Below are 20,959 nucleotides of genomic sequence, written 5' to 3'. Positions count from 1 at the left end.
CATTTCATTTAAATTATAGTTTTAATTATAGATAGCATAGCGGAAGCTGTGTTTATTTTTGTTTTAGTTTTTTTTTGGGGGGGGGGTTATCATGGTTCTTTATCTTAAATTTATATGATTATTGTGTTGATTTTTCTCAATGCAGTGTAAGGGAGGTACCTAGTATGTATATGACTTTTTATGCCACCTTTTATTCAAAGGGGTTGTCCTGGGAATTCAGATATATATATATATATATATATATATATATATATATATATATATATATATATATGATAATGCCTAATAGTAGATTAACTCCTTTTTCATTAAAGGGGTACTCCGCTGCTCAGCCATTGGAACAACTGTTCCAAACACTGGAGATGGCGCTCGGAGCTCATGAAGTCATAGCCCCATTCCCTCATGACATCACGCCCTGCCCCATCAATGCAAGTCTATGGGAGGGGGCGTGACGCCCCCTCCCATAGACTTGCATTGAGGGGCGGGGCGTGACGTCATGAGGGGGCAGGGCTATGATGTCACGAGCTGCCGGCTCAGGCATTCGGAACAGTTTGTTCCAAACGCTAAGAAGCGGAGTACCCCTTTAAGCTGGACATTACACCATTACTGCTGTAAAGTACATCTCTTTAGCAGGTCAGACAAGATGGCTGCACCATAAACATGTACAGGGAATTTGTCAGCAGTTATTCACGTTTCAAACTGCTGACTCTGTTAGAAGCTGTTAGGGCAAGGAGACACATGGTATCTTTCATATATCTGTCTGTGCTTCCATAATGTAGAAAAATGCTTTTATAAGAGTCAAAGAGGTGTTTACAAGCCCCTGAATTGCTGAAGGCTGGTGCACCTCCTTCCTCCCTCTCACATCCCTATCACTGCTTGATTGACAGCTGGAAGCCAAGCTGTCATGATTCGGCTGGCTGGAGGTGGATCCTCTGTGCCAGAGAGGGATTGGCGTGGACCGTGTCGGTGGACCGGTTCTAAGTTGCTACTGGTATTCACCAGAGCCCGCCGCAAAGCGGGATGGTCTTGCAGCGGCGGTAGCAACCAGGTCGTATCCACCGGCAACGGCTCAACCTCTCTGACTGGTGAGATAAGCGCGGTACAAGGGAGTAGACAAGAGCAAGGTCGGACGTAGCAGAAGGTCAGGGCAGGCAGCAAGGATCGTAGTCAGGGGCAACGGCAGGAGGTCTGGAACACAGGCTAGGAACACACAAGGAAACGCTTTCACTGGCACAATGGCAACAAGATCCGGCGAGGGAGTGCAGGGGAAGTGAGGTATAAGTAGGGAGTGCACAGGTGAAGATACTGATTAGGCCTGCTGCGCCAATCAGTGGCGCAGTGGCCCTTTAAATCGCAGAGACCCGGCGCGCGCGCGCCCTAAGGAGCGGGGCCGCGCGCGCCGGGACAACACAGACGGGGAACAGGTCAGGTACGGGAGCCGAGATGCGCATCGCGAGCGGGCGCGTCCCGCATCGCGAATCGCATCCCGGCTGGGAGCAATATCGCAGCGCACCCGGTCAGCAGGTCTGACCGGGGCGCTGTGAATAAGAGAACGCTGCGAGCGCTCCGGGGAGAAGCGGGGACCCGGAGCGCTCGGCGTAACAGTACCCCCCCCCCTTGGGTCTCCCCCTCTTCTTGGAGCCTGAGAACCTGAGGATAAGACTTTTGTCCAGGATGTTGTCCTCAGGTTCCCAAGATCTCTCCTCTGGGCCGCAATTCTCCCAGTCAACCAAAAAGAATCTTTTACCTCTGACCGTCTTGGATGCTAGAATCTCCTTCACCGAAAAGACGTCAGATGACCCGGAAACTGGAGTGGGAGAAACAACTTTGGGAGAGAAGCGGTTAAGGGTGAGTGGTTTAAGGAGAGAGACATGGAAGGCATTGGGGATACGGAGAGAAGGAGGAAGAAGGAGTTTGTAAGAGACAGGGTTGATCTGGCACTTGACTTTGAAAGGACCAAGATAACGTGGTCCCAGTTTATAACTGGGGACACGAAAGCGGACATACTTAGCAGAGAGCCATACCTTGTCTCCGGGAGCAAAAATGGGGGGAATTCTTCTTTTCTTATCAGCATATTTTTTCATCCGGGATGAAGCCTGTAAAAGAGAATTTTGGGTTTCTTTCCATATGGTGGAGAGGTCTCGAGTCACTTCATCAACAGCGGGCAAACCAGAGGGCATGGGAGTGGGGAGGGGAGGAAGAGGGTGACGGCCGTACACCACGAAGAATGGGGATTTAGCAGAGGATTCGGAGACTCTGAAAATGTACGAGAATTCGGCCCATGGTAGAAGATCTGCCCAGTCATCCTGGCGGGAGGAAACAAAATGTCGCAAATAGTCACCCAGGACCTGATTAATTCTTTCTACTTGCCCATTGGATTGGGGATGATAAGAAGAAGAGAAGTTTAATTTGATCTTGAGCTGCTTACAGAGGGCCCTCCAGAATTTAGACACAAATTGAACGCCTCTATCCGAGACGATATGCGTGGGCAACCCGTGAAGGCGAAAAATGTGTATAAAAAATTGCTTCGCCAACTGAGGCGCTGAAGGAAGACCAGGAAGAGGGATAAAATGTGCCATCTTGGAGAATCGATCAACGACCACCCAAACAACTGTGTTGCCATGGGATAAAGGCAAGTCAGTAATAAAGTCCATACCAATCTGTGACCAAGGTTGTTCAGGAACAGGCAGAGGATGAAGGAGACCAGCAGGCTTCTGGCGAGGGGTCTTATCCCGGGCACAGACAGTACAAGCCTGCACAAAATCAACAACATCAGTCTCCAGAGTAGGCCACCAATAAAATCGAGAGATGAGTTGGATGGATTTTTTGATGCCAGCATGGCCTGCGAGGTGGGAGGAGTGTCCCCACTTGAGAATCCCGAGGCGCTGGCGTGGAGAAACGAAGGTCTTCCCTGGAGGAGTTTGTCTGATGGAAGCTGGAGAAGTGGAGATCAGACAGTCCGGAGGAATGATGTGTTGCGGGGAGGCTTCCACTTCAGAGGCATCTGAAGAACGAGAGAAGGCATCGGCCCTAATGTTCTTGTCAGCAGGGCGAAAATGAATTTCAAAGTTAAAACGGGCAAAGAACAACGACCACCTAGCCTGGCGAGGGTTCAGCCGTTGGGCAGACTGGAGATAAGAGAGATTCTTGTGGTCAGTGTATATAATAACTGGATATTTGGATCCCTTCAGCAGGTGCCTCCATTCCTCAAGCGACAATTTTATGGCCAGTAATTCTCGATCACCAATGGAGTAGTTTTTCTCCGCCGGGGAGAAGGTCCTAGAAAAAAACCCACAAGTAACAGCATGCCCGGAAGAATTTGTTGTAGAAGAACTGCTCCAGCTCCCACCGAGGAGGCGTCTACCTCCAATAAGAAGGGTTTAGATGGGTCAGGTCTGGAGAGCACGGGAGCAGAAAAAAAGGCAGACTTGAGATGTTTAAATGCGTCTTCCGCTTGAGGAGACCAGGACTTAGGATTGGCGTTTTTCTTGGTTAGAGCCACGATAGGAGCCACAATAGTGGAAAGTGTGGAATAAATTGTCTGTAATAATTGGCGAACCCCAAAAAACGTTGGATAGCACGGAGTCCGGAGGGGCGTGGCCAATCCAATACGGCAGATAGTTTATGTGGGTCCATTTGTAGTCCCTGGCCAGAGACTAAGTATCCTAGGAAAGGAAAAGACTGACATTCAAAGAGACATTTTTCCATTTTGGCATATGATTGATTGTCCCGAAGTCTCTGAAGAACCATGCGGACATGCTGGCGGTGTTCTTCTAGGTTAGCAGAAAAAATCAGAATATCGTCCAGGTAAACTACAACACAGGTATATAGAAGATCACGTAAAATTTCATTTAAAAAAGTCTTGGAAGACAGCAGGGGCGTTGCAAAGGCCAAAGGGCATAACCAGATATTCAAAGTGTCCATCTCTGGTGTTAAATGCAGTCTTCCATTCGTCCCCCTGCCTGATGCGGATGAGATTATAAGCACCTCTTAAGTCCAGCTTGGTTAAAGATGTGGGCGCCTTGTAGGCGGTCAAAGAGTTCCGAGATAAGAGGTAGGGGGTAGCGGTTTTTTACAGTGATTTTATTAAGTCCGCGGTAATCAATGCAAGGGCGTAGGGAGCCGTCTTTTTTGGAAACAAAAAAAAATCCAGCTCCGGCAGGGGAGGAGGACTTGCGGATAAACCCCTTTTTTAAGTTCTCTTGGATGTACTCCGACATGGCTTGAGTTTCCGGAGCAGAAAGAGGATAGATTCTGCCCCGGGGTGGAGTAGTACCCGGGAGGAGGTCAATAGGACAGTCATAAGGCCTGTGAGGAGGCAAAGTCTCTGCTTGTTTTTTGCAAAAAACATCAGCATAATCCAGATAGGCCTTGGGAAGACCAGATACCGGGGGAACCACAGGGTCTTGACTGTGAGTACAGGGAGCCGGTTTAAGACAGTCCTTGTGGCAAGAAGTACCCCAGTTCTTGATTTCCCCTGTGGTCCAATCAAGGGTTGGGGAATGGCGTTGAAGCCACAGTAATCCAAGAAGAATTTCTGAAGTGCAGTTAGAGAGGACCAAGAATTAAATTTTTTCGTGATGGGGTCCGATGCACATTAAGAGAGGTTCCGTGCGGTAACGCACGGTACAGTCCAATCTTTCATTATTAACAGAGTTGATGTAGAGGGGTCTGGCGAGACTGGTCACCGGGATGTTGAACCTGTTGATGAGAGAGGCCAAAATAAAATTTCCTGCAGATCCGGAATCCAAGAAGGCCATAGCTGGGAAGGAGAAGGTAGAAGAAGAAATCCGCACAGGCACAGTAAGACGTGGAGAAGCAGAGTTCACATCAAGAGCTGTCTCACCTTTGAGCGGAGTCAGCGTGCGTCTTTCCTGGTGAGGAGGACGGATAGGACAATCCTTCAAGAAATGTTCGGTACCGGCACAGTACAGGCAAAGGTTCTCCATGCGGCGTCGTGTCCTCTCTTGAGGTGTCAAGCGAGACCGGTCAACTTGCATAGCCTCCACGGCGGAAGGCACAGAACGGATTGCAGAGGACCAGAGGAGAGAGGAGCCGGGGAGAGAAACCGCCTCGTGCGAACAAAGTCCATATCCTGGCGGAGCTCCTGACGCCTTTCAGAAAAACGCATGTCAATGCGGGTGGCAAGATGAATAAGTTCATGCAGGTTAGCAGGAATTTCTCGTGCGGCCAGCACATCTTTAATGTTGCTGGATAGGCCTTTTTTAAAGGTCGCGCAGAGGGCCTCATTATTCCAGGATAATTGGGAGGCAAGAGTACGGAATTGGATGGCGTACTCGCCAACAGAAGAATTACCCTTGACCATTTTCAGCAGGGCAGTCTCGGCAGAAGAGGCTCGGGCAGGTTCCACAAAGACACTTCGAATCTCCGTGAAGAAGGAGTGTACAGAGGCAGTGACGGGGTCATTGCGGTCCCAGAGCGGTGTGGCCCATGACAGAGCTTTCCCAGACAGAAGGCTGACTACGAAAGCCACCTTTGACCTTTCAGTTGGAAACTGGTCCGACATCATCTCCAAATGCAGGGAACATTGAGAAAGGAAACCACGGCAAAACTTAGAGTCCCCATCAAATTTATCCGGCAAAGATAATTGGAGGCTGGATGCAGCCACTCGCTGCGGAGGAGGTGCAGGAGCTGGCGGAGGAGATAATTGCTGAAGCTGTGGTAGTAGCTGCTGTAGCATCACGGTCAGTTGAGACAGCTGGTGGCCTTGTTGCGCTATCTGTTGCGACTGCTGGGCGACCACCGTGGTGAGGTCGGCGACAACTGGCAGCGGGACCTCAGCAGGATCCATGGCTGGATCTACGCTGCACGCTAGATTGCGGGGGTCCCCAGCAGCGGGACCCCCGTGATCAGACGTCTTATCCCCTATCCTTTGGATAGGGGATAAGATGTCTTAGGGCTGGAGTACCCCCTTTAACTGTCCCTCTTAGCGCATATTAGCAAGGCTGTGTGCGCTTTATATAATCATCATAACATTTGACAGTCAGTTACCTTTTCATACTGGATAGTTACAGCGCCATTGTCTATATTGAATTTTTATTGAGTCTTTATGATATTAGGTTTGTACATGATTGATTTTTATTTTTTTATTTTGTGGATTTTGAAACTGGGCCATAGAGTTTGCAATTAATTATAGGGTATATAGTTTATGAATATGTTATGCTTATTATGGAAATGGGGAAAATAAAAAGATGTAAATATTGTATACTGTATTTATCGGGGTATACCACGCACCGGCCTATAACACGCACCCTCATTTTACTAAAGATATTTGGGTAAAAAAAAGTTTTTTACCCAAATATCCTTCATAAAACGAGGGTGAGTGTGTAAGCATGTGTATACCCCGATACACTGTTTCTGACCCCACAGAAGCCCCCAGGAAAGGTAGGGGGAGAGAGGCCGTCGCTGCCCGCTTCTCTACCCCTGCCTTTCCTGGGGTCTAGAACCCTGCTACCGCCGCTTCTCTCCCACTGCTATCGGCGCCGCTGCCCCTTCTCTCCCCCTGACTATCGGTGCCGCTGCCCCATTGCCGGCGCTGATAGCCAGGGGGAGAGAAGCGGCGCTGGCAATGGGGCAGCGGCACCGATAGCCAGGGGGAGAGAAGGGGCAGTGGCACCCATTGCCGGCGCCGCTGCCCCGTTGCCTCCCCCATCCCTGGTTGTATAATTACCTGTTGCCAGGGTCGGGTCCGCGCTGCTTCAGGCCTCCGGTGTGCGTCCCCTGCGTCATTGCTATGCGCTGCGAGACGCAATGACGAGTGACGTCACTCGTCATAGCGCCGCGCCATGCAGCGCACAGCAACGACGCAGGGTATGCACACCGGAGGCCTGAAGCAGCCCTGACCCGACCCCAGTAACAGGTAATTATACAACCGGGGATGGGGGAGGCAACGGGGCAGCGGTGCCGGCAATGTGTGCCGCTGCCCCTTTTCTCCCCCTGTCTGTCGGTGCCGCTGCCGCATTGCTGGAAAGAACTACACAACTTCCTCTGTAGACTGGAAAGAACTACACAACTTCCTCTGTAGTATACAGCAGCTGATAAGTACTGGAAGGATTAAGATTTTTAAATAGAAGTAATTTACACATTGTAACTTTCTGCCACCAGTAGATTTAAAAAAACATTTTAACATACACAAAGAACAAAGATTTAGGCAAGAGAGCTGCCCAAAAAGTGCTATAGTACATCCCCACCATGCCCTGACTCCCCTACACTGCACAGAGGACAAAGGACATCACATGACATAGATTTTTTTTTCTCCCCTTGGAATAAACAATGAAGATTTCTATTGAATGAAAGCAAGAAGAAAACTATGAGAAAATGAGTATCTAGAGCAGTGGTCTTAAACCTGTGGACCTCCAGATGTTGCCGTTGGCTGTCCGACCATGCTGGGAGTTGTAGTTTTGCAACATCTGGAGGTCCGCAGGTTGAAGACCACTGATCTAGAGAGTATTTTGAGAACTGAATTTAATGTTACTATACAAACAATAGTTTTCAGCCTCTTGGCAGCATTTACCGTACATCAATAATGCTGCTGTCAAGTATTGAAGCATTATAAACAGACAGAATAGATGGGGGGGGGGGGGGGGGTTACCTGGAGGGGGCGCTGCTTACCTGCTTACATGCAACTTTCAGTCCCACTTGCGACACTAAAAATTGCAAAAATAGATACGCCAACACCCAGCTGGCTTATATTTCTGTGCCGGACGCACAAGCAGCCCTGACGCTTTACTAACATGCGGCATACCAGAGAAGAAATTAAAAAAAAGAAAAGAACTTCCTGTGGAGCATACAGTAGCTGATAAGTACCGGAAGGATTAATATTTTTAAATAGAAGTCATTTACAAATGCCTCTGATGAAAGGTCACATGACCTGAAACGCGTCATGCCTGGCGCTTTTTCCAAGGATTTTACCCATGTGTGTTCCACTGAAGTCGTTCCATGTCTATGCTTTTAATGTGACAAAATAAAGGTGAAGTTTCTTATCCGCTGGCATCAACCCGTTTTTTTCTTGATTTACAAATCTGTTTAACATATAATTTTAAAAAATTCCACCGGGGTACCACTTTGAAAATATTATAAATAAATAAAAATTGACGATAGAATTTTTTAAAGAAAGTTGTGTGTGTCCTTAAAGGGGTACTCCATTGGAAAACATTTTTTTTTTTTTTTAATCAACTGGTGCCAGAAAGTTAGACAGATTTGTATATTACTTCTATTTAAAAATCTTATCCCTTCCAGTACTTATCAGCAGCTGTATGTTCCAGAGGAAGTTCTTTTCTTTTTGAATTTCCTTTCTGTCTGACCACAGTGCTCTCTACTGGCACCTCTGTCCTGTGGAGCATACAGCAGCTGATAAGTACTGGAAGGATTAAGATTTTTTAATAGAAGTAATCTACAAATCTGTTTAACTTTCTGGCACCAGTTGATTAAAAAGAAAAAAAATGTTTTCCAGGGGAGTACCCCTTTAAGGCTAGGTTTCCACATGCCCCACCCCCTCAATGCAAGTCTATGGGAGGGGGCGTGACAGCCATCACGCCCCCTCCCATAGACTTTCATTAAGGGGCCAGCGTGATGTCATGATGGGGCAGGGCTATGACGTCACTAGCTCCCTTTAAAGGGGTACTCCCGTGGAAAACTTTTTTTTTTTTAATCAACTGGTGCCAGAAAGTTAAACAGATTTGTAAATTACACTCAAATAAAGGAGGACCCGGCACCACCTCTGTAAGCACTTGGGATATAGCTCTATATTCGTTTTCCCTGCTGGAGGGACTTCAGTGGTGCTCTACGTCAAGGCAAGTCCAATCAATATATATATATGTAGCAGAGAGATAGAAAAACGGAGCAACTCACCACACCCACCCAGGTATTCTTTGCAAGTGGTTTCTTTATTCCATGTCTTCAAACATTGGAAACAAGCAGGGGAGAGTGAACGTAGGACGCGGGGGTATCCTCTCGGTGAAAGAACCGTTTGGCGCCGAGGCGCTTCGTCAGACTGGGATAGTGAGGTCATGGGGAGGGGTGTGCTTTAAAGGGTACCTCTCATCAAAAAAACTTTTGATATATTATAGATTAATGTATGCAGAATAACTTTACAATTGCATGTTATTAAAAAATATGCTTCTTTCTATTTAATTTTCCACTTTGAAGAAATGACCACTAGGGGTCTCCCTACCAGTCCTGGCAGCAAGCATTTCAGACTCATGCTGGAGTCCTAAACACTCCGAGCTGCCAGTCTGCTTTGTTCACAAAGGAGAACACTCCGAGCTGCCAGCCTGCTTTGTTCACAGCCTGTTTGGCTGTGAACAAAGCAGGCTGGCAGCTCTGAGTGTTTAGGACTCCAGCATGAGTCAGAAATGCTTGCTGACAGGACTGATCGGGAAAAATACAATAGAAAGAAGCATATTTTTCATTAACATGCTATTGGAAAGTTATTCAACATTCATTAATCTAAAATATATCAAAAGTTTATTTGATGAGAGGTACCCTTTAAAACAGGTAAGGCCCAGTGACGCTGCAGGTAAACTGAAGGTCATTGGCTCCTTACTCAGGTACAAAAACATATTACAAAATGTGTTGTACAAACATTAAAAGCAGCCTCCTAACATGCGAATAAATAGTACAGTATAATTACATCTTATAATAGCGCACCATATTCCTGTTTCTCATTGAGCCCGAGCGGGCCAGCGGCATCCGTCCGGATAATCCATCTGGCCTCGCTTTTCAGGAGTTGTTGGTGTCTATTCACACCTCTAGGGGCACTATCAACACGTTCTATCCCTGCAAATGTTATATCCTCAGGGTTATTATTATGATACGTGCGCATGTGGGCGATAAGGTGGGGTGCCCCTACTCCAGTGGATAAGGACTTAAAGGGGTAGTCCAGTGGTGAAAAACGTATCCCCTATCCTAAGGATAGGGGATAAGTTTGAGATCGCGGGGGGTCCGACCGCTGGGGCCCCCTGCGATCTCTCTGTACAGGGCTCCGGCTCTCCGGCCAGATAGCGGGTGTCGACCCCCGCACGAAGCGGCGGCCGACACGCCCCCTCAATACATCTCTATGGCAGAGCCGGAGATTGCCGAAGGCAGCGCTTCGGCTCTGCCATAGAGTTGTATTGAGGGGGCGTGTCGGCCGCCGCTTCGTGCGGAGGTCGACACGCCCCCTTCCCGCGGGCTGTCGGGGCTCCGTACAGGAGATCGCAGGGGGCCCCAGCGGTCGGACCCCCCGCGATCTGAAACTTATCCCCTATCCTTAGGATAGGGGATAAGTTGTTCACCACTGGGTCACCACTGGACTACTCCTTTGAGATGCTCTCTAACTCTATGGTAGAGGGGCCGGATAGTCTTCCCCACATAAAATCGCCCACATGAGCAGATTAAACAATAGACTACATAACTTGTCTTGCAGGTCAAAAATAGTTTTAGCTGGATATCACACCCACCTAACTTTATCTCATTACCTTTTAGATTATTTCTGCATTGTTTACAGGAACCGCAAGAAAAATTACCTACAGGTCTAGAATCTGTTGGCCAATTTGTGTTAGTTTTTTTTTTTACTTTTTTTTCTTTTTGTTGTAAAAATCCTAAATAGTTATGTTTTTACGATGTGTAATTATTGGATTTAATGCTGTTAAAGATTGGAGATCCTCATCTTGCTGTAACATGTCATTCATATTAGTATTCTTGAAAGTGAATGTGAACCTATTATTGTCATTTTTGTTTTTATGTGAATGTATAAGGGTATGTCTAGGGATTTGATCTACAGTCTGTCTAGTATTTTTGAGTATTCTCTCTGGATATCCTCTTCTTAAAGGGGTACTCCGGTGAAAACCTTTTTTCTTTTAAATCAACTGGTGGCAGAAAGTTAAACATATTTGTAAATGACTTCTATTAAAAACCTTAATCCTTCCAGTACTTATTAGCTGCTGAATGCTACAGAGGAAATGCCTTTCTTTTTGGAACACTGATGACATCACGAGCACAGTGCTCTCTGCTGACATCTCTGTCCATTTTAGCAACCATGCATAGCAGATGTATGCTAAGGGCAGCATGGTGGCTCAGTGGTTAGCGCTGCTGCCTTGCAGTGCTGGGGACTTGGGTTCAAATCCCACTAAGGACAACAATAAATAAAGTGTTATTATTATTATTATTATAATAACGTCAGCAGAGAGAACTGTGCTCGTGATGTCATCAGTGAGCATTCCAAAAAGAAAATAATTTCCTCTGTAGTATTCAGCAGCTAATAAGTACAGGAAGGATTAAGATTTTTTAATAGAAGTAATTTACAAATATGTTCATCTTTCTGCCACCAGTTGATTTAAAAGAAAAAAGGTTTTCACCGGAGTATCCCTTTAATAGTCTGTCCTGTAGGGCATCTGCTTGTTCCTTATATTTATCTGAATTGTTGTTAATTCTCTTCAGTCTTATAAATGGACTCTATGGGATTGCATTCTTTGTATGTATGGGATGGGAAGAGGCATAATGTAGTATTGAGTTCCTGGATGTAAGCTTTCCTAAATCCTGACGTGATAATACAATTATCAATAATGTCTATCTGTACATCCAGGAACTCAAGAGACTTGTTACCAAAAGTACAGTGGTCCCTCAAGTTACAATATTAATTGGTTCCAGGACGACCATTGTATGTTGAAACCATTGTATGTTGAGACCAGAACTCTATGGAAACCTGGTAATTGGTTCTGAAGCCGCCAAAATGTCATCCAAAAATAGGAAAAAGTGAGGATTAAAGAAAAATAAGTAGATAACTAATATAGATAAAGCAAATCCTTACATATAAAAGTAAGAAAGATCTGCTGGGAGCTGTAATCACTGTCTATGTCAGTGTTTCCCAACCAGGGTGCCTCCAGATGTTGCAAAACTACAACTCCCAGCATGCCCGGACAGCCTTCGGCTGTCCGGGCATGCTGGGAGTTGTAGTTTTGCAACAGCTGGAGGCACCCTCATTGGGAAACACTGGTCTATGTAGAGGACAGAAGCCTCTTCAGGGTCCTGTACAGAACACGCAGTGTCCTAAAAAAAAAGGAAAATGGAGCCGCCCTTACTTGGTGTCCAAAGGAGCAGCTGACCCTGGCAGAGGTAAAGAGTACAGAACATGTAATACCTCCCCGTACTGTAGGGGGCGCTACCAGACATCAGTCAGTGCATGCACTTCAGTAATACAGGGGTTTTACCAGTGAAATATCCATTCTGATTGGTCGGTTCTTCCAGTCATTGACACTTTTTGCAGATTCCATAGCATTGTATGTTGAGTCTGGTTTCAAGTTACAATGGTCGAGAAAAGACCATTGTACGTTAAAACTATTGTATGTTGAGGCCATTGTAAGTTGAGGGATCACTGTATATGTAAATGTCATGTTCATATCATTTTCATGGTTTGGGTGATGAACAAAGGGAATCAAACTGTGCCTCTGTCCCATCCCCTACTACAAAAATATCGTCAACAAAACGAAGAAAAAGTTTAATATATTTCACATAGGGGTTATTAATAGTGAACACATAGCTTGATTCCAATCGTAAAAACATAACTATTCAGGATTTTTACAACAAAAAGAAAAAAAGTTAAAAAAAAACAACAAAACACAAATTGGCCAACAGATTCTAGACCTGTAGGTGATTTTTCATGCGGTTCCTGTAAACAATGCAGAAATAATCTAAAAGGTAATGAGATAAAGTTATGTAGTCTATTGTTTAATCTGCTCATGTGGGCGATTTTATTTTGGGAAGACTATCCGGCCCCTCTACCGTAGAGTTAGAGAGCATCTTAAGTCCTTATCCACTGGAGTAGGGGCACCCCGCCTGATCGCCCACATGCGCACGTATCATAATAATAACCCTGAGGATATAACATTTGCAGGGATAGAACGTGTTGATAGTGCCCCTAGAGGTGTGAATAGACACCAACAACTCCTGAAAAGCGAGGCCAGATGGATTATCCGGACGGATGCCACTGGCCCGCTCGGGCTCAATGAGAAACAGGAATATGGTGCGCTATTATAAGATGTAATTATACTGTACTATTTATTCGCATGTTAGGAGGCTGCTTTTAATGTTTGTACAACACATTTTGTACCGTATATACTCGAGTATAAGCACACCCGAATATAAGCCGAGGCCCCTAATTTCACCCCAAAATCCCAGGAAAAGTTATTGACTCGAGTATAAGCCTAGGGTGGGAAATACATCATCGCTCCCTGTCATCATCCAGACCCGTCATTAACATCCTCATCAACATCACCTGTCATCATCCCCCCTTCATCATCATCACCTGTCATCATTCCCCCCTTCATCATCACCCTGTCATCATCCCCCCTTCATCATCACCGCCTGTCATCATCCCACACACCCCCTTCATCATCCCCTTGTCATCATCCCCTTGTCATCATCCCCTTGTGAACTCTGCACCCTCAGTGGTCTTCAACCTGTGGACCTCCAGAGGTTGCAAAACTACAACTCCCAGCATGCCCGGACAGCCAACAGCTGTCCGGGTTTGCTGGGAGTTGTAGTTTTCAAACCTCTGGAGGTCCGCAGGTTGAAGACCACTGCGGCCTTCGACATCATCCAGCCCCCTCTCACCCCCTTTAGTTCTGTACTCACCTCCGCTCGGCGCTGGTCCGGTGCTGCAGGACTGTCCGGTGGGGAGGTCGTCCGGTGGGATAGTGGTTCCGGGCTGCCATCTTCACCGGGGGGCCTCTTCTCCGCGCTTCGTACCCAGAATAGAGGCGTTGCCTTGACGATGACACAGAGGGACGTTGGTAATGAACGTACCTCTGCGTCGTCGTCAAGGCAACGTGACTATTCCGGGGCCGGGCCCAAAGAGCGGAGAAGAGGCCCCCCGGTGAAGATAGCAGCCCGGAACCACTATCCCACCAGACGACCTCCTCACCGGACAGTCCTGCAGCACCGGACCAGCGCACCCTAATGTCCCGCCGAGCGGAGGTGAGTACAGAACTAAAGGGGGTGAGAGGGGGCTGGATGATGTCAAAGGCTGCAGTGGTCTTCAACCTGCGGACCTCCAGACGTTTCAAAACTACAACTCCCAGCAAGCCCGGACAGCCGATGGCTGCCCGGGCTTGCTGGGAGTTGTAGTTTTGAAACCTCTGGAGGTCCGCAGATTGAAGACCACTGAGGGCGGAGAGTTCACTCGAGTATAAGCCGAGGGGGGTGTTTTCAGCACGAAAAATCGTGCTGAAAAACTCGGCTTATACTCGAATATATACGGTAATATGTTTTTGTACTTGAGTAAGGAGCCAATGACCTTCAGTTTACCTGCAGCGTCACTGGGCCTTACCTGTTTTAAAGCACACCCCTTCCCCTGACCTCACTATCCCGGTCTGACGAAGCACCTCGGCGCCAAACGGTCCCGTCACCGAGAGGATACCCCCGCGTCCTACGTTCACTCTCCCCTGCTTGTTTTCTATGTTTGAAGACATGGAATAAAGAAACCACTTGCAAAGAATACCTGGGTCGGTGTGATCTCTCTGCTACATATAGATTTGTAAATTACTTCTATTAAAAAATCTTAATCTTTCCAGTACTTATTAGGGTCTTTATACTACAGAGGAAATGGTTTTATTTTTGGAACACAGTGCTCTCTGCTGACATCTCTGTCCATTTTAGGAACTGTCCAGAGCAGCATATGTTTGCTATGGGAATTTTCTCCTACTCTGGACAGTTCCACATAAAAAAAAAAAAAAAAAGTTTTCCACGGGAGTACCCCTTTAAGGAGTATCCCCTATCTGTAGGATTAGTGGAGGATATCCAAGGATAAGTGTCAGTGTCAGATAAGTGACACAAGCATTAGCCGCGCCAATGTCGGGTCCCTGTACTGGAGATCGCAAGGGGTCCGACTCCGGATAGGGGATAAGTGTTCTATGGCTGCAGTACTCCTTTAAGGCAGTGTTTTCCCACAAGGGTGACTCCAGCTGTTGCAAAACAACTCCCTACATGCCCTGACAGCCAAAGGTTGTCAAGGCATGCTGAGAGTTCTAGTTTTTTTTTTAACAGCTGGAGGTACCCTGGTTGGGAAACATGGCCTTAAAGGGGTACTCCACCCCTAGACATCTTATCCCCTATCCAAAGAATAGGGGATGAGATGTCTGATCGCAGGGGTCCCACCGCTGGGGACCCCCGCAATATAGCATGCGGCACCCACCTCTTATTGCTCCAGAAGCGCTGGAGGGTCTGGGTCCTGACCACGGGAACGGAAGATCGTGACGTCACGACTCCGCCCCCATGTGACGTCACGCCCCTTCTCCTCAATGCAAGTCTATGGGAGGGGGCATGACGGGCGCATGCTATATTGCGGGGGTCCCCAGTGGCAGGACCCCCGTGATCAGACATCTTATCCCCTATCCTTTGGATAGGGGATGAGATGTCTAGGGGTGGAGTACCCCTTTAAGGGGGTTAAGACTGGAATTTCCCAGAATCTGTACAAATATTTTTTTTGGCTTGAATCAAACGTGCAGTTTTTTTTTTTACTCAAAATCAGAGACCAGGAGGGGCTTATTCTTCATCCTCCATCAAAAACTGTACGTCAAGTGTCTAGAGAAATAATAGAATTGATGTAGACTCACCTGCAGGCAGTGCAGAGCTCGGTCTGGAGAGTCAGGCGGATGATGTAGCAGAGGGGATGATGCAGCTTTATGTAGTGGCCTGAGATGGGAGGAGAAGGAAGAAGGGGAAACAAAACCGAAACTCCTGCATCTACCGAGAAATGAAAGTCTGCCCAACCCTTGGATCACTGCTCTGCTAGGGGAGTAAGCTGGGAGTTGTAGTTCCATAGGCGCAAGACAGACCTGTAACTCATAAGTACGGCTAAAATAACACTGTGTAAAATAAATAAATGAATAAATAAGAGCGTATTTTGTTTACGATTGCCTGTTTTTAGATGTAATCATTAAAAAATAGTAAAAATTGCAAGCGTAAATAATAACTAATAAGGGAGATCAATTTTATTAATTATTAATAGTCAATAGTTTATAAACTTATAAATTTTTTATAGCATTATTTATAGATAGAAAGACAGATATGAGATAGATAAATATGAGATAGATAGATAGATAGATAGAAAGACAGATATTAGATAGATATGAAATAGATAGATAGATATGAGATAGATAGATAGAAAGACAGATATTAGATAGATATGAAATAGATAGATATGAGATAGATATGAGATAGATAGATAGATATGAGATAGATAGATAGATAGATAGATAGATATGAGATAGATAGATATGAGATAGATAGATATGAGATAGATAGATAGATAGATATGAGATAGATAGATAGATAGATAGATAGGAGATAGATAGATAGATAGATAGATAGGAGATAGATAGATAGATAGATAGATAGATAGGTATGAGATAGATAGATAGGAGATAGATAGATAGATAGATAGATAGATAGATATGAGATAGCTAGATAGATATGAGATAGATAGATATGAGATAGATATGAGATAGATAGATAGATAGATAGATATGAGATAGATAGATATGAGATAGATAGATAGATATGAGATAGATAGATATGAGATAGATAGATATGAGATAGATAGATAGATAGATAGATAGGAGATAGATATGAGATAGATAGATAGATATGAGATAGATATGAGATAGATAGATAGATATGAGATAGATAGATAGATAGATATGAGATAGATAGATAGATATGAGATAGATATGAGATAGATAGATAGATAAATATGAGATAGATAGATAGATAGATAGATAAATATGAGATAGATAGATATGAGATAGATAGATAGATATGAGATAGATAGATAGATATGAGATAGATAGATACAATTCCAGTAAACAGCAGGACACAGGATTGTGAAAAAATAGTGAAGATTTATTCCATTTCCAGTGCAAAAAAAGGAGCAATGTTTCCGCTGCCTCTCGCTGCCTTTCTCAAGCTCAACTGAGTGATCTCGTGTGGTTACATATATATGGTCAGTGACAGCATAATTAAGTAATTAACATACAGAGTGCATAGAATAAACAAAGTGCAATTAAGGCATTGTTATGCAGTGTATTAACAATCAGTATATACAATCCGGTGCCAGCAGTGATCACCATCTGTGTAAGTGCCATCGGAGTGAAAGTGCCCTTGGGCCAAGTATAATATAGTACAGATAGTCATGTAAATTACAGTATTCCGGTGCATTGCCGTAGAATGAGATTTGCCATAGAATGAGATGGTCCGCCTCCATCACATCCTATTGGCTCACTCTTGTCACGTGACATATTTAAACGTCACGCATCGATGCACACAGCAGTGTCAGTTTGGCTATCACAGGGAGAGGATCTCCTCTCCCTGTGATAGCTGAAGCTGCACGGAGCTCACATGGCCTCTGTGGCCCGACAGAAGTTCACACATTTACGCAGCTCATACGGCTGCCTCATATACATTTACTCTATTACATGTACTGTTGATCCACAGCACTATCGGGATCCCGATGGCGCGGTCATCAGTGTGCGTCCCCGCGAGCGCCCCACGCCCGCAGCTCTACTCCCCGTCCCCCGCAGCTCTACTCCCCGTCCCCCGCAGCTCTACTCCCCGTCCCCCGCAGCTCTACTCCCCGTCCCCCGCAGCTCTACTCCCCGTCCCCCGCAGCTCTACTCTCCGTCCCCCGCAGCTCTACTCCCCGTCCCCCGCAGCTCTACTACCTGTCCCCCGCAGCTCTACTACCCGTCCCCCGCAGCTCTACTCCCCATCCCCCGCAGCTCTACTCCTCGTCCCGTTAACGCTCAGGGAGCGGGAAACAGAAAGTAGAGCATCGGGCGCAGGTAAAGTAGTACTGCGCATGCGCAGCACTACGCGAATAACTTAACCTGCGCCCGATGCTCTACTTTCTGTTCCCTGAGCGTTAACGGGACGGAGAGTAGAGCTGCGGGGGACGGGGAGTACAGCTGGGGGGGGGGCGGGGAGTAGAGCTGCGGGGGACGGGGAGTACAGCTGCAGGGGGCGGGGGACGGGGAGTACAGCTGCGGGGTGGGACGCACACTGATGACAGCGCCATCGGGCATAGGGATCCCGATAGCGCTGTGGATTAACAGTAAATGTATATGAGGCAGCCGTATGAGCTGCGTACATGTGTGAACTTCTGTCGGGCCACAGAGGCCATGTGAGCTCCGTGCAGCTTCAGCTATCACAGGGAGAGGAGATCCTCTCCCTGTGATAGCCAAACTGACACTGCTGTGTGCATCGATGCGTGACGTTTAAATATGTCACGTGACAAGAGTGAGCCAATAGGATGTGATGGAGGCGGACCATCTCATTCTATGGCAATGCACCGGCTGAGCTCACGGTATGCGCGCGTGAAGTATACAGAGCGTGGGTCTAAACTGACTGCGCAAGCGTACCGGGTTGTCCAATGAGAGCCGCATCTCCCCGGGTGCTGTCAGCCAATAGCGGTGCTGTGAAGGAACTACAGTCTCAGAGCGTGCTTGACGCATGCGTAATGTGAATTTAGAGGGCACGGGGGCCATCTTGGACAAGGGCAAACATGCCCTCATTATGCATAGAAATGAAAATGCTCAATAGACAGTATATAACAGGCGATTGTCCCGTGTTACATGGCAAGAGTAAGCATGGCTGGCATGGCTCAAAAATTAGAACAACCAATATATGGGTAATGGGTGTACACGGCAGGTTTCTCCATGCCTAAGCATAGAGAACCTCCTGTGGGATATCAGGCAAGGAGGAGTCCGTCATAGACTGACTCCAGCACCTTATTCCTATCACCTCCCACATTGGTTATATAGGGCACACTGCACCCAAGTAACAATTTGGACACTTCGCCAAGCATTGAATGTGGAATGAGAGACATGAATCCATCCAGCTCCATAATAATGCATATTGATACAGTGGCTCCGCCGGTGGCCAAATATGACATTCTTAGGTCCATCTGTAATATAAACAAAAATAAATAGATTTTAGACATAAGATCAAACTAATAAATATACAGAACAAGAAGAATATACATCAGAGAAAGGGGCTACTTCAGGGGAAGTCTTACTTTATCATTTTTGAGGTGGTCTTGAACTCAACGTTCAGACCCTTAGGTTTCATGGTATTCAGAGTAAAGATCCATTTAAGTTCGCCTCTCTTTAAAGCAGTAACTCTGTCACTGTCACGATGCCGGCTGGCAGGTAGTGGATCCTCTGTGCCAGAGAGGGATTGGCGTGGACCGTGCTAGTGGATCGGTTCTAAGCCACTACTGGTTTTCACCAGAGCCCGCCGCAAAGCGGGATGGTCTTGCTGCGGCGGTAGTGACCAGGTCGTATCCACTAGCAACGGCTCAACCTCTCTGGCTGCTGAAGATAGGCGCGGTACAAGGGAGTAGACAGAAGCAAGGTCGGACGTAGCAGAAGGTCGGGGCAGGCAGCAAGGATCGTAGTCAGGGGCAACGGCAGGAGGTCTGGAACACAGGCTAGGAACACACAAGGAACGCTTTCACTGGCACAATGGCAACAAGATCCGGCAAGGAAGTGCAGGGGAAGTGAGGTGATATAGGGAAGTGCACAGGTGAAGACACTAATTGGAATCACTGCGCCAATCAGCGGCGCAGTGGCCCTTTAAATCGCAAAGACCCGGCGCGCGCGCGCCCTAGGGAGCGGGGCCGCGCGCGCCGGGACAGGACCGAGGGAGAGCGAGTCAGGTACGGGAGCCGGGGTGCGCATCGCGAGCGGGCGCTACCCGCATCGCGAATCGCATCCCGGCTGGCAGCGGAATCGCAGCGCCCCGGGTCAGTGGATCTGACCGGAGCGCTGCAGCGGGGAGAGTGAAGCGAGCGCTCCGGGGAGGAGCGGGGACCCGGAGCGCTCGGCGTAACAGTACCCCCCCCCTTGGGTCTCCCCCTCTTCTTAGAGCCTGAGAACCTGAGGAGCAGACTTTTGTCTAGGATGTTGTCCTCAGGTTCCCAGGATCTCTCTTCAGGACCACAACCCTCCCAGTCCACTAAAAAAAAAGTTTTCCCTCTGACCTTTTTGGAAGCTAAGATCTCTTTGACAGAGAAGATGTCCGAGGAGCCGGAAACAGGAGTGGGAGGAACAGATTTGGGAGAAAAACGGTTGAGGATGAGTGGTTTGAGAAGAGAGACGTGAAAGGCATTAGGGATACGAAGAGAAGGAGGAAGAAGAAGTTTATAAGAGACAGGATTAATTTGACACAAAATTTTGAAAGGACCAAGATAGCGTGGTCCCAACTTGTAGCTAGGGACACGGAAGCGGACATATTTAGCGGAGAGCCATACCTTGTCTCCAGGGGAAAAAACGGGAGGAGCTCTTCTTTTCTTATCCGCGAACTTCTTCATGCGTGATGAAGCCTGTAAGAGAGAATTTTGGGTCTCTCTCCATATGATGGAAAGGTCACGAGAAATTTCATCCACAGCGGGCAGACCAGAGGGCAAGGGGGTAGGGAGGGGGGGAAGAGGGTGACGGCCGTACACCACGAAAAATGGGGATTTGGAGGAAGATTCAGAGACCCTGAAGTTATACGAGAATTCGGCCCATGGAAGGAGATCTGCCCAGTCATCCTGGCGGGAGGAAACAAAATGTCGCAAATAATCACCCAAGATCTGGTTAATTCTTTCTACTTGTCCATTGGACTGGGGATGATATGCAGAAGAAAAATTTAATTTAATCTTGAGTTGTTTACAGAGAGCCCTCCAGAATTTAGACACGAATTGGACGCCTCTATCCGAGACAATCTGCGTAGGCAACCCGTGAAGACGAAAAATGTGTACAAAAAATTGTTTAGCCAACTGAGGCGCAGAAGGAAGACCAGGAAGAGGGATGAAATGTGCCATTTTGGAGAATCGATCAACGACCACCCAAATAACAGTGTTGCCACGGGAAGGGGGTAAATCAGTAATAAAATCCATACCAATCAGAGACCAAGGCTGTTC

General features: G+C 47.0%; 1 protein-coding gene across 1 annotated transcript in view; it reads right to left on the bottom strand.

Annotated features, from left to right (window-relative positions):
- Positions 1-20,959, bottom strand: part of LOC130357175 (interferon-induced GTP-binding protein Mx1-like) — a 46,396-nt gene that overhangs the window by 21,441 nt on the left and 3,996 nt on the right. The window contains exon 2 of the mRNA XM_056559699.1: positions 15,612-15,833. The gene's annotated coding sequence lies outside the window, so the exon portion shown is untranslated. The remainder of the gene's footprint in view (positions 1-15,611; positions 15,834-20,959) is intronic.

Source organism: Hyla sarda, chromosome 2 (assembly GCF_029499605.1).
Source record: "Hyla sarda isolate aHylSar1 chromosome 2, aHylSar1.hap1, whole genome shotgun sequence".
Taxonomy (NCBI): Eukaryota; Metazoa; Chordata; class Amphibia; order Anura; family Hylidae; genus Hyla; species Hyla sarda.
Note: the sequence above shows the minus strand (reverse complement) of the source record. Positions and strands in the feature narration are given on the sequence as shown.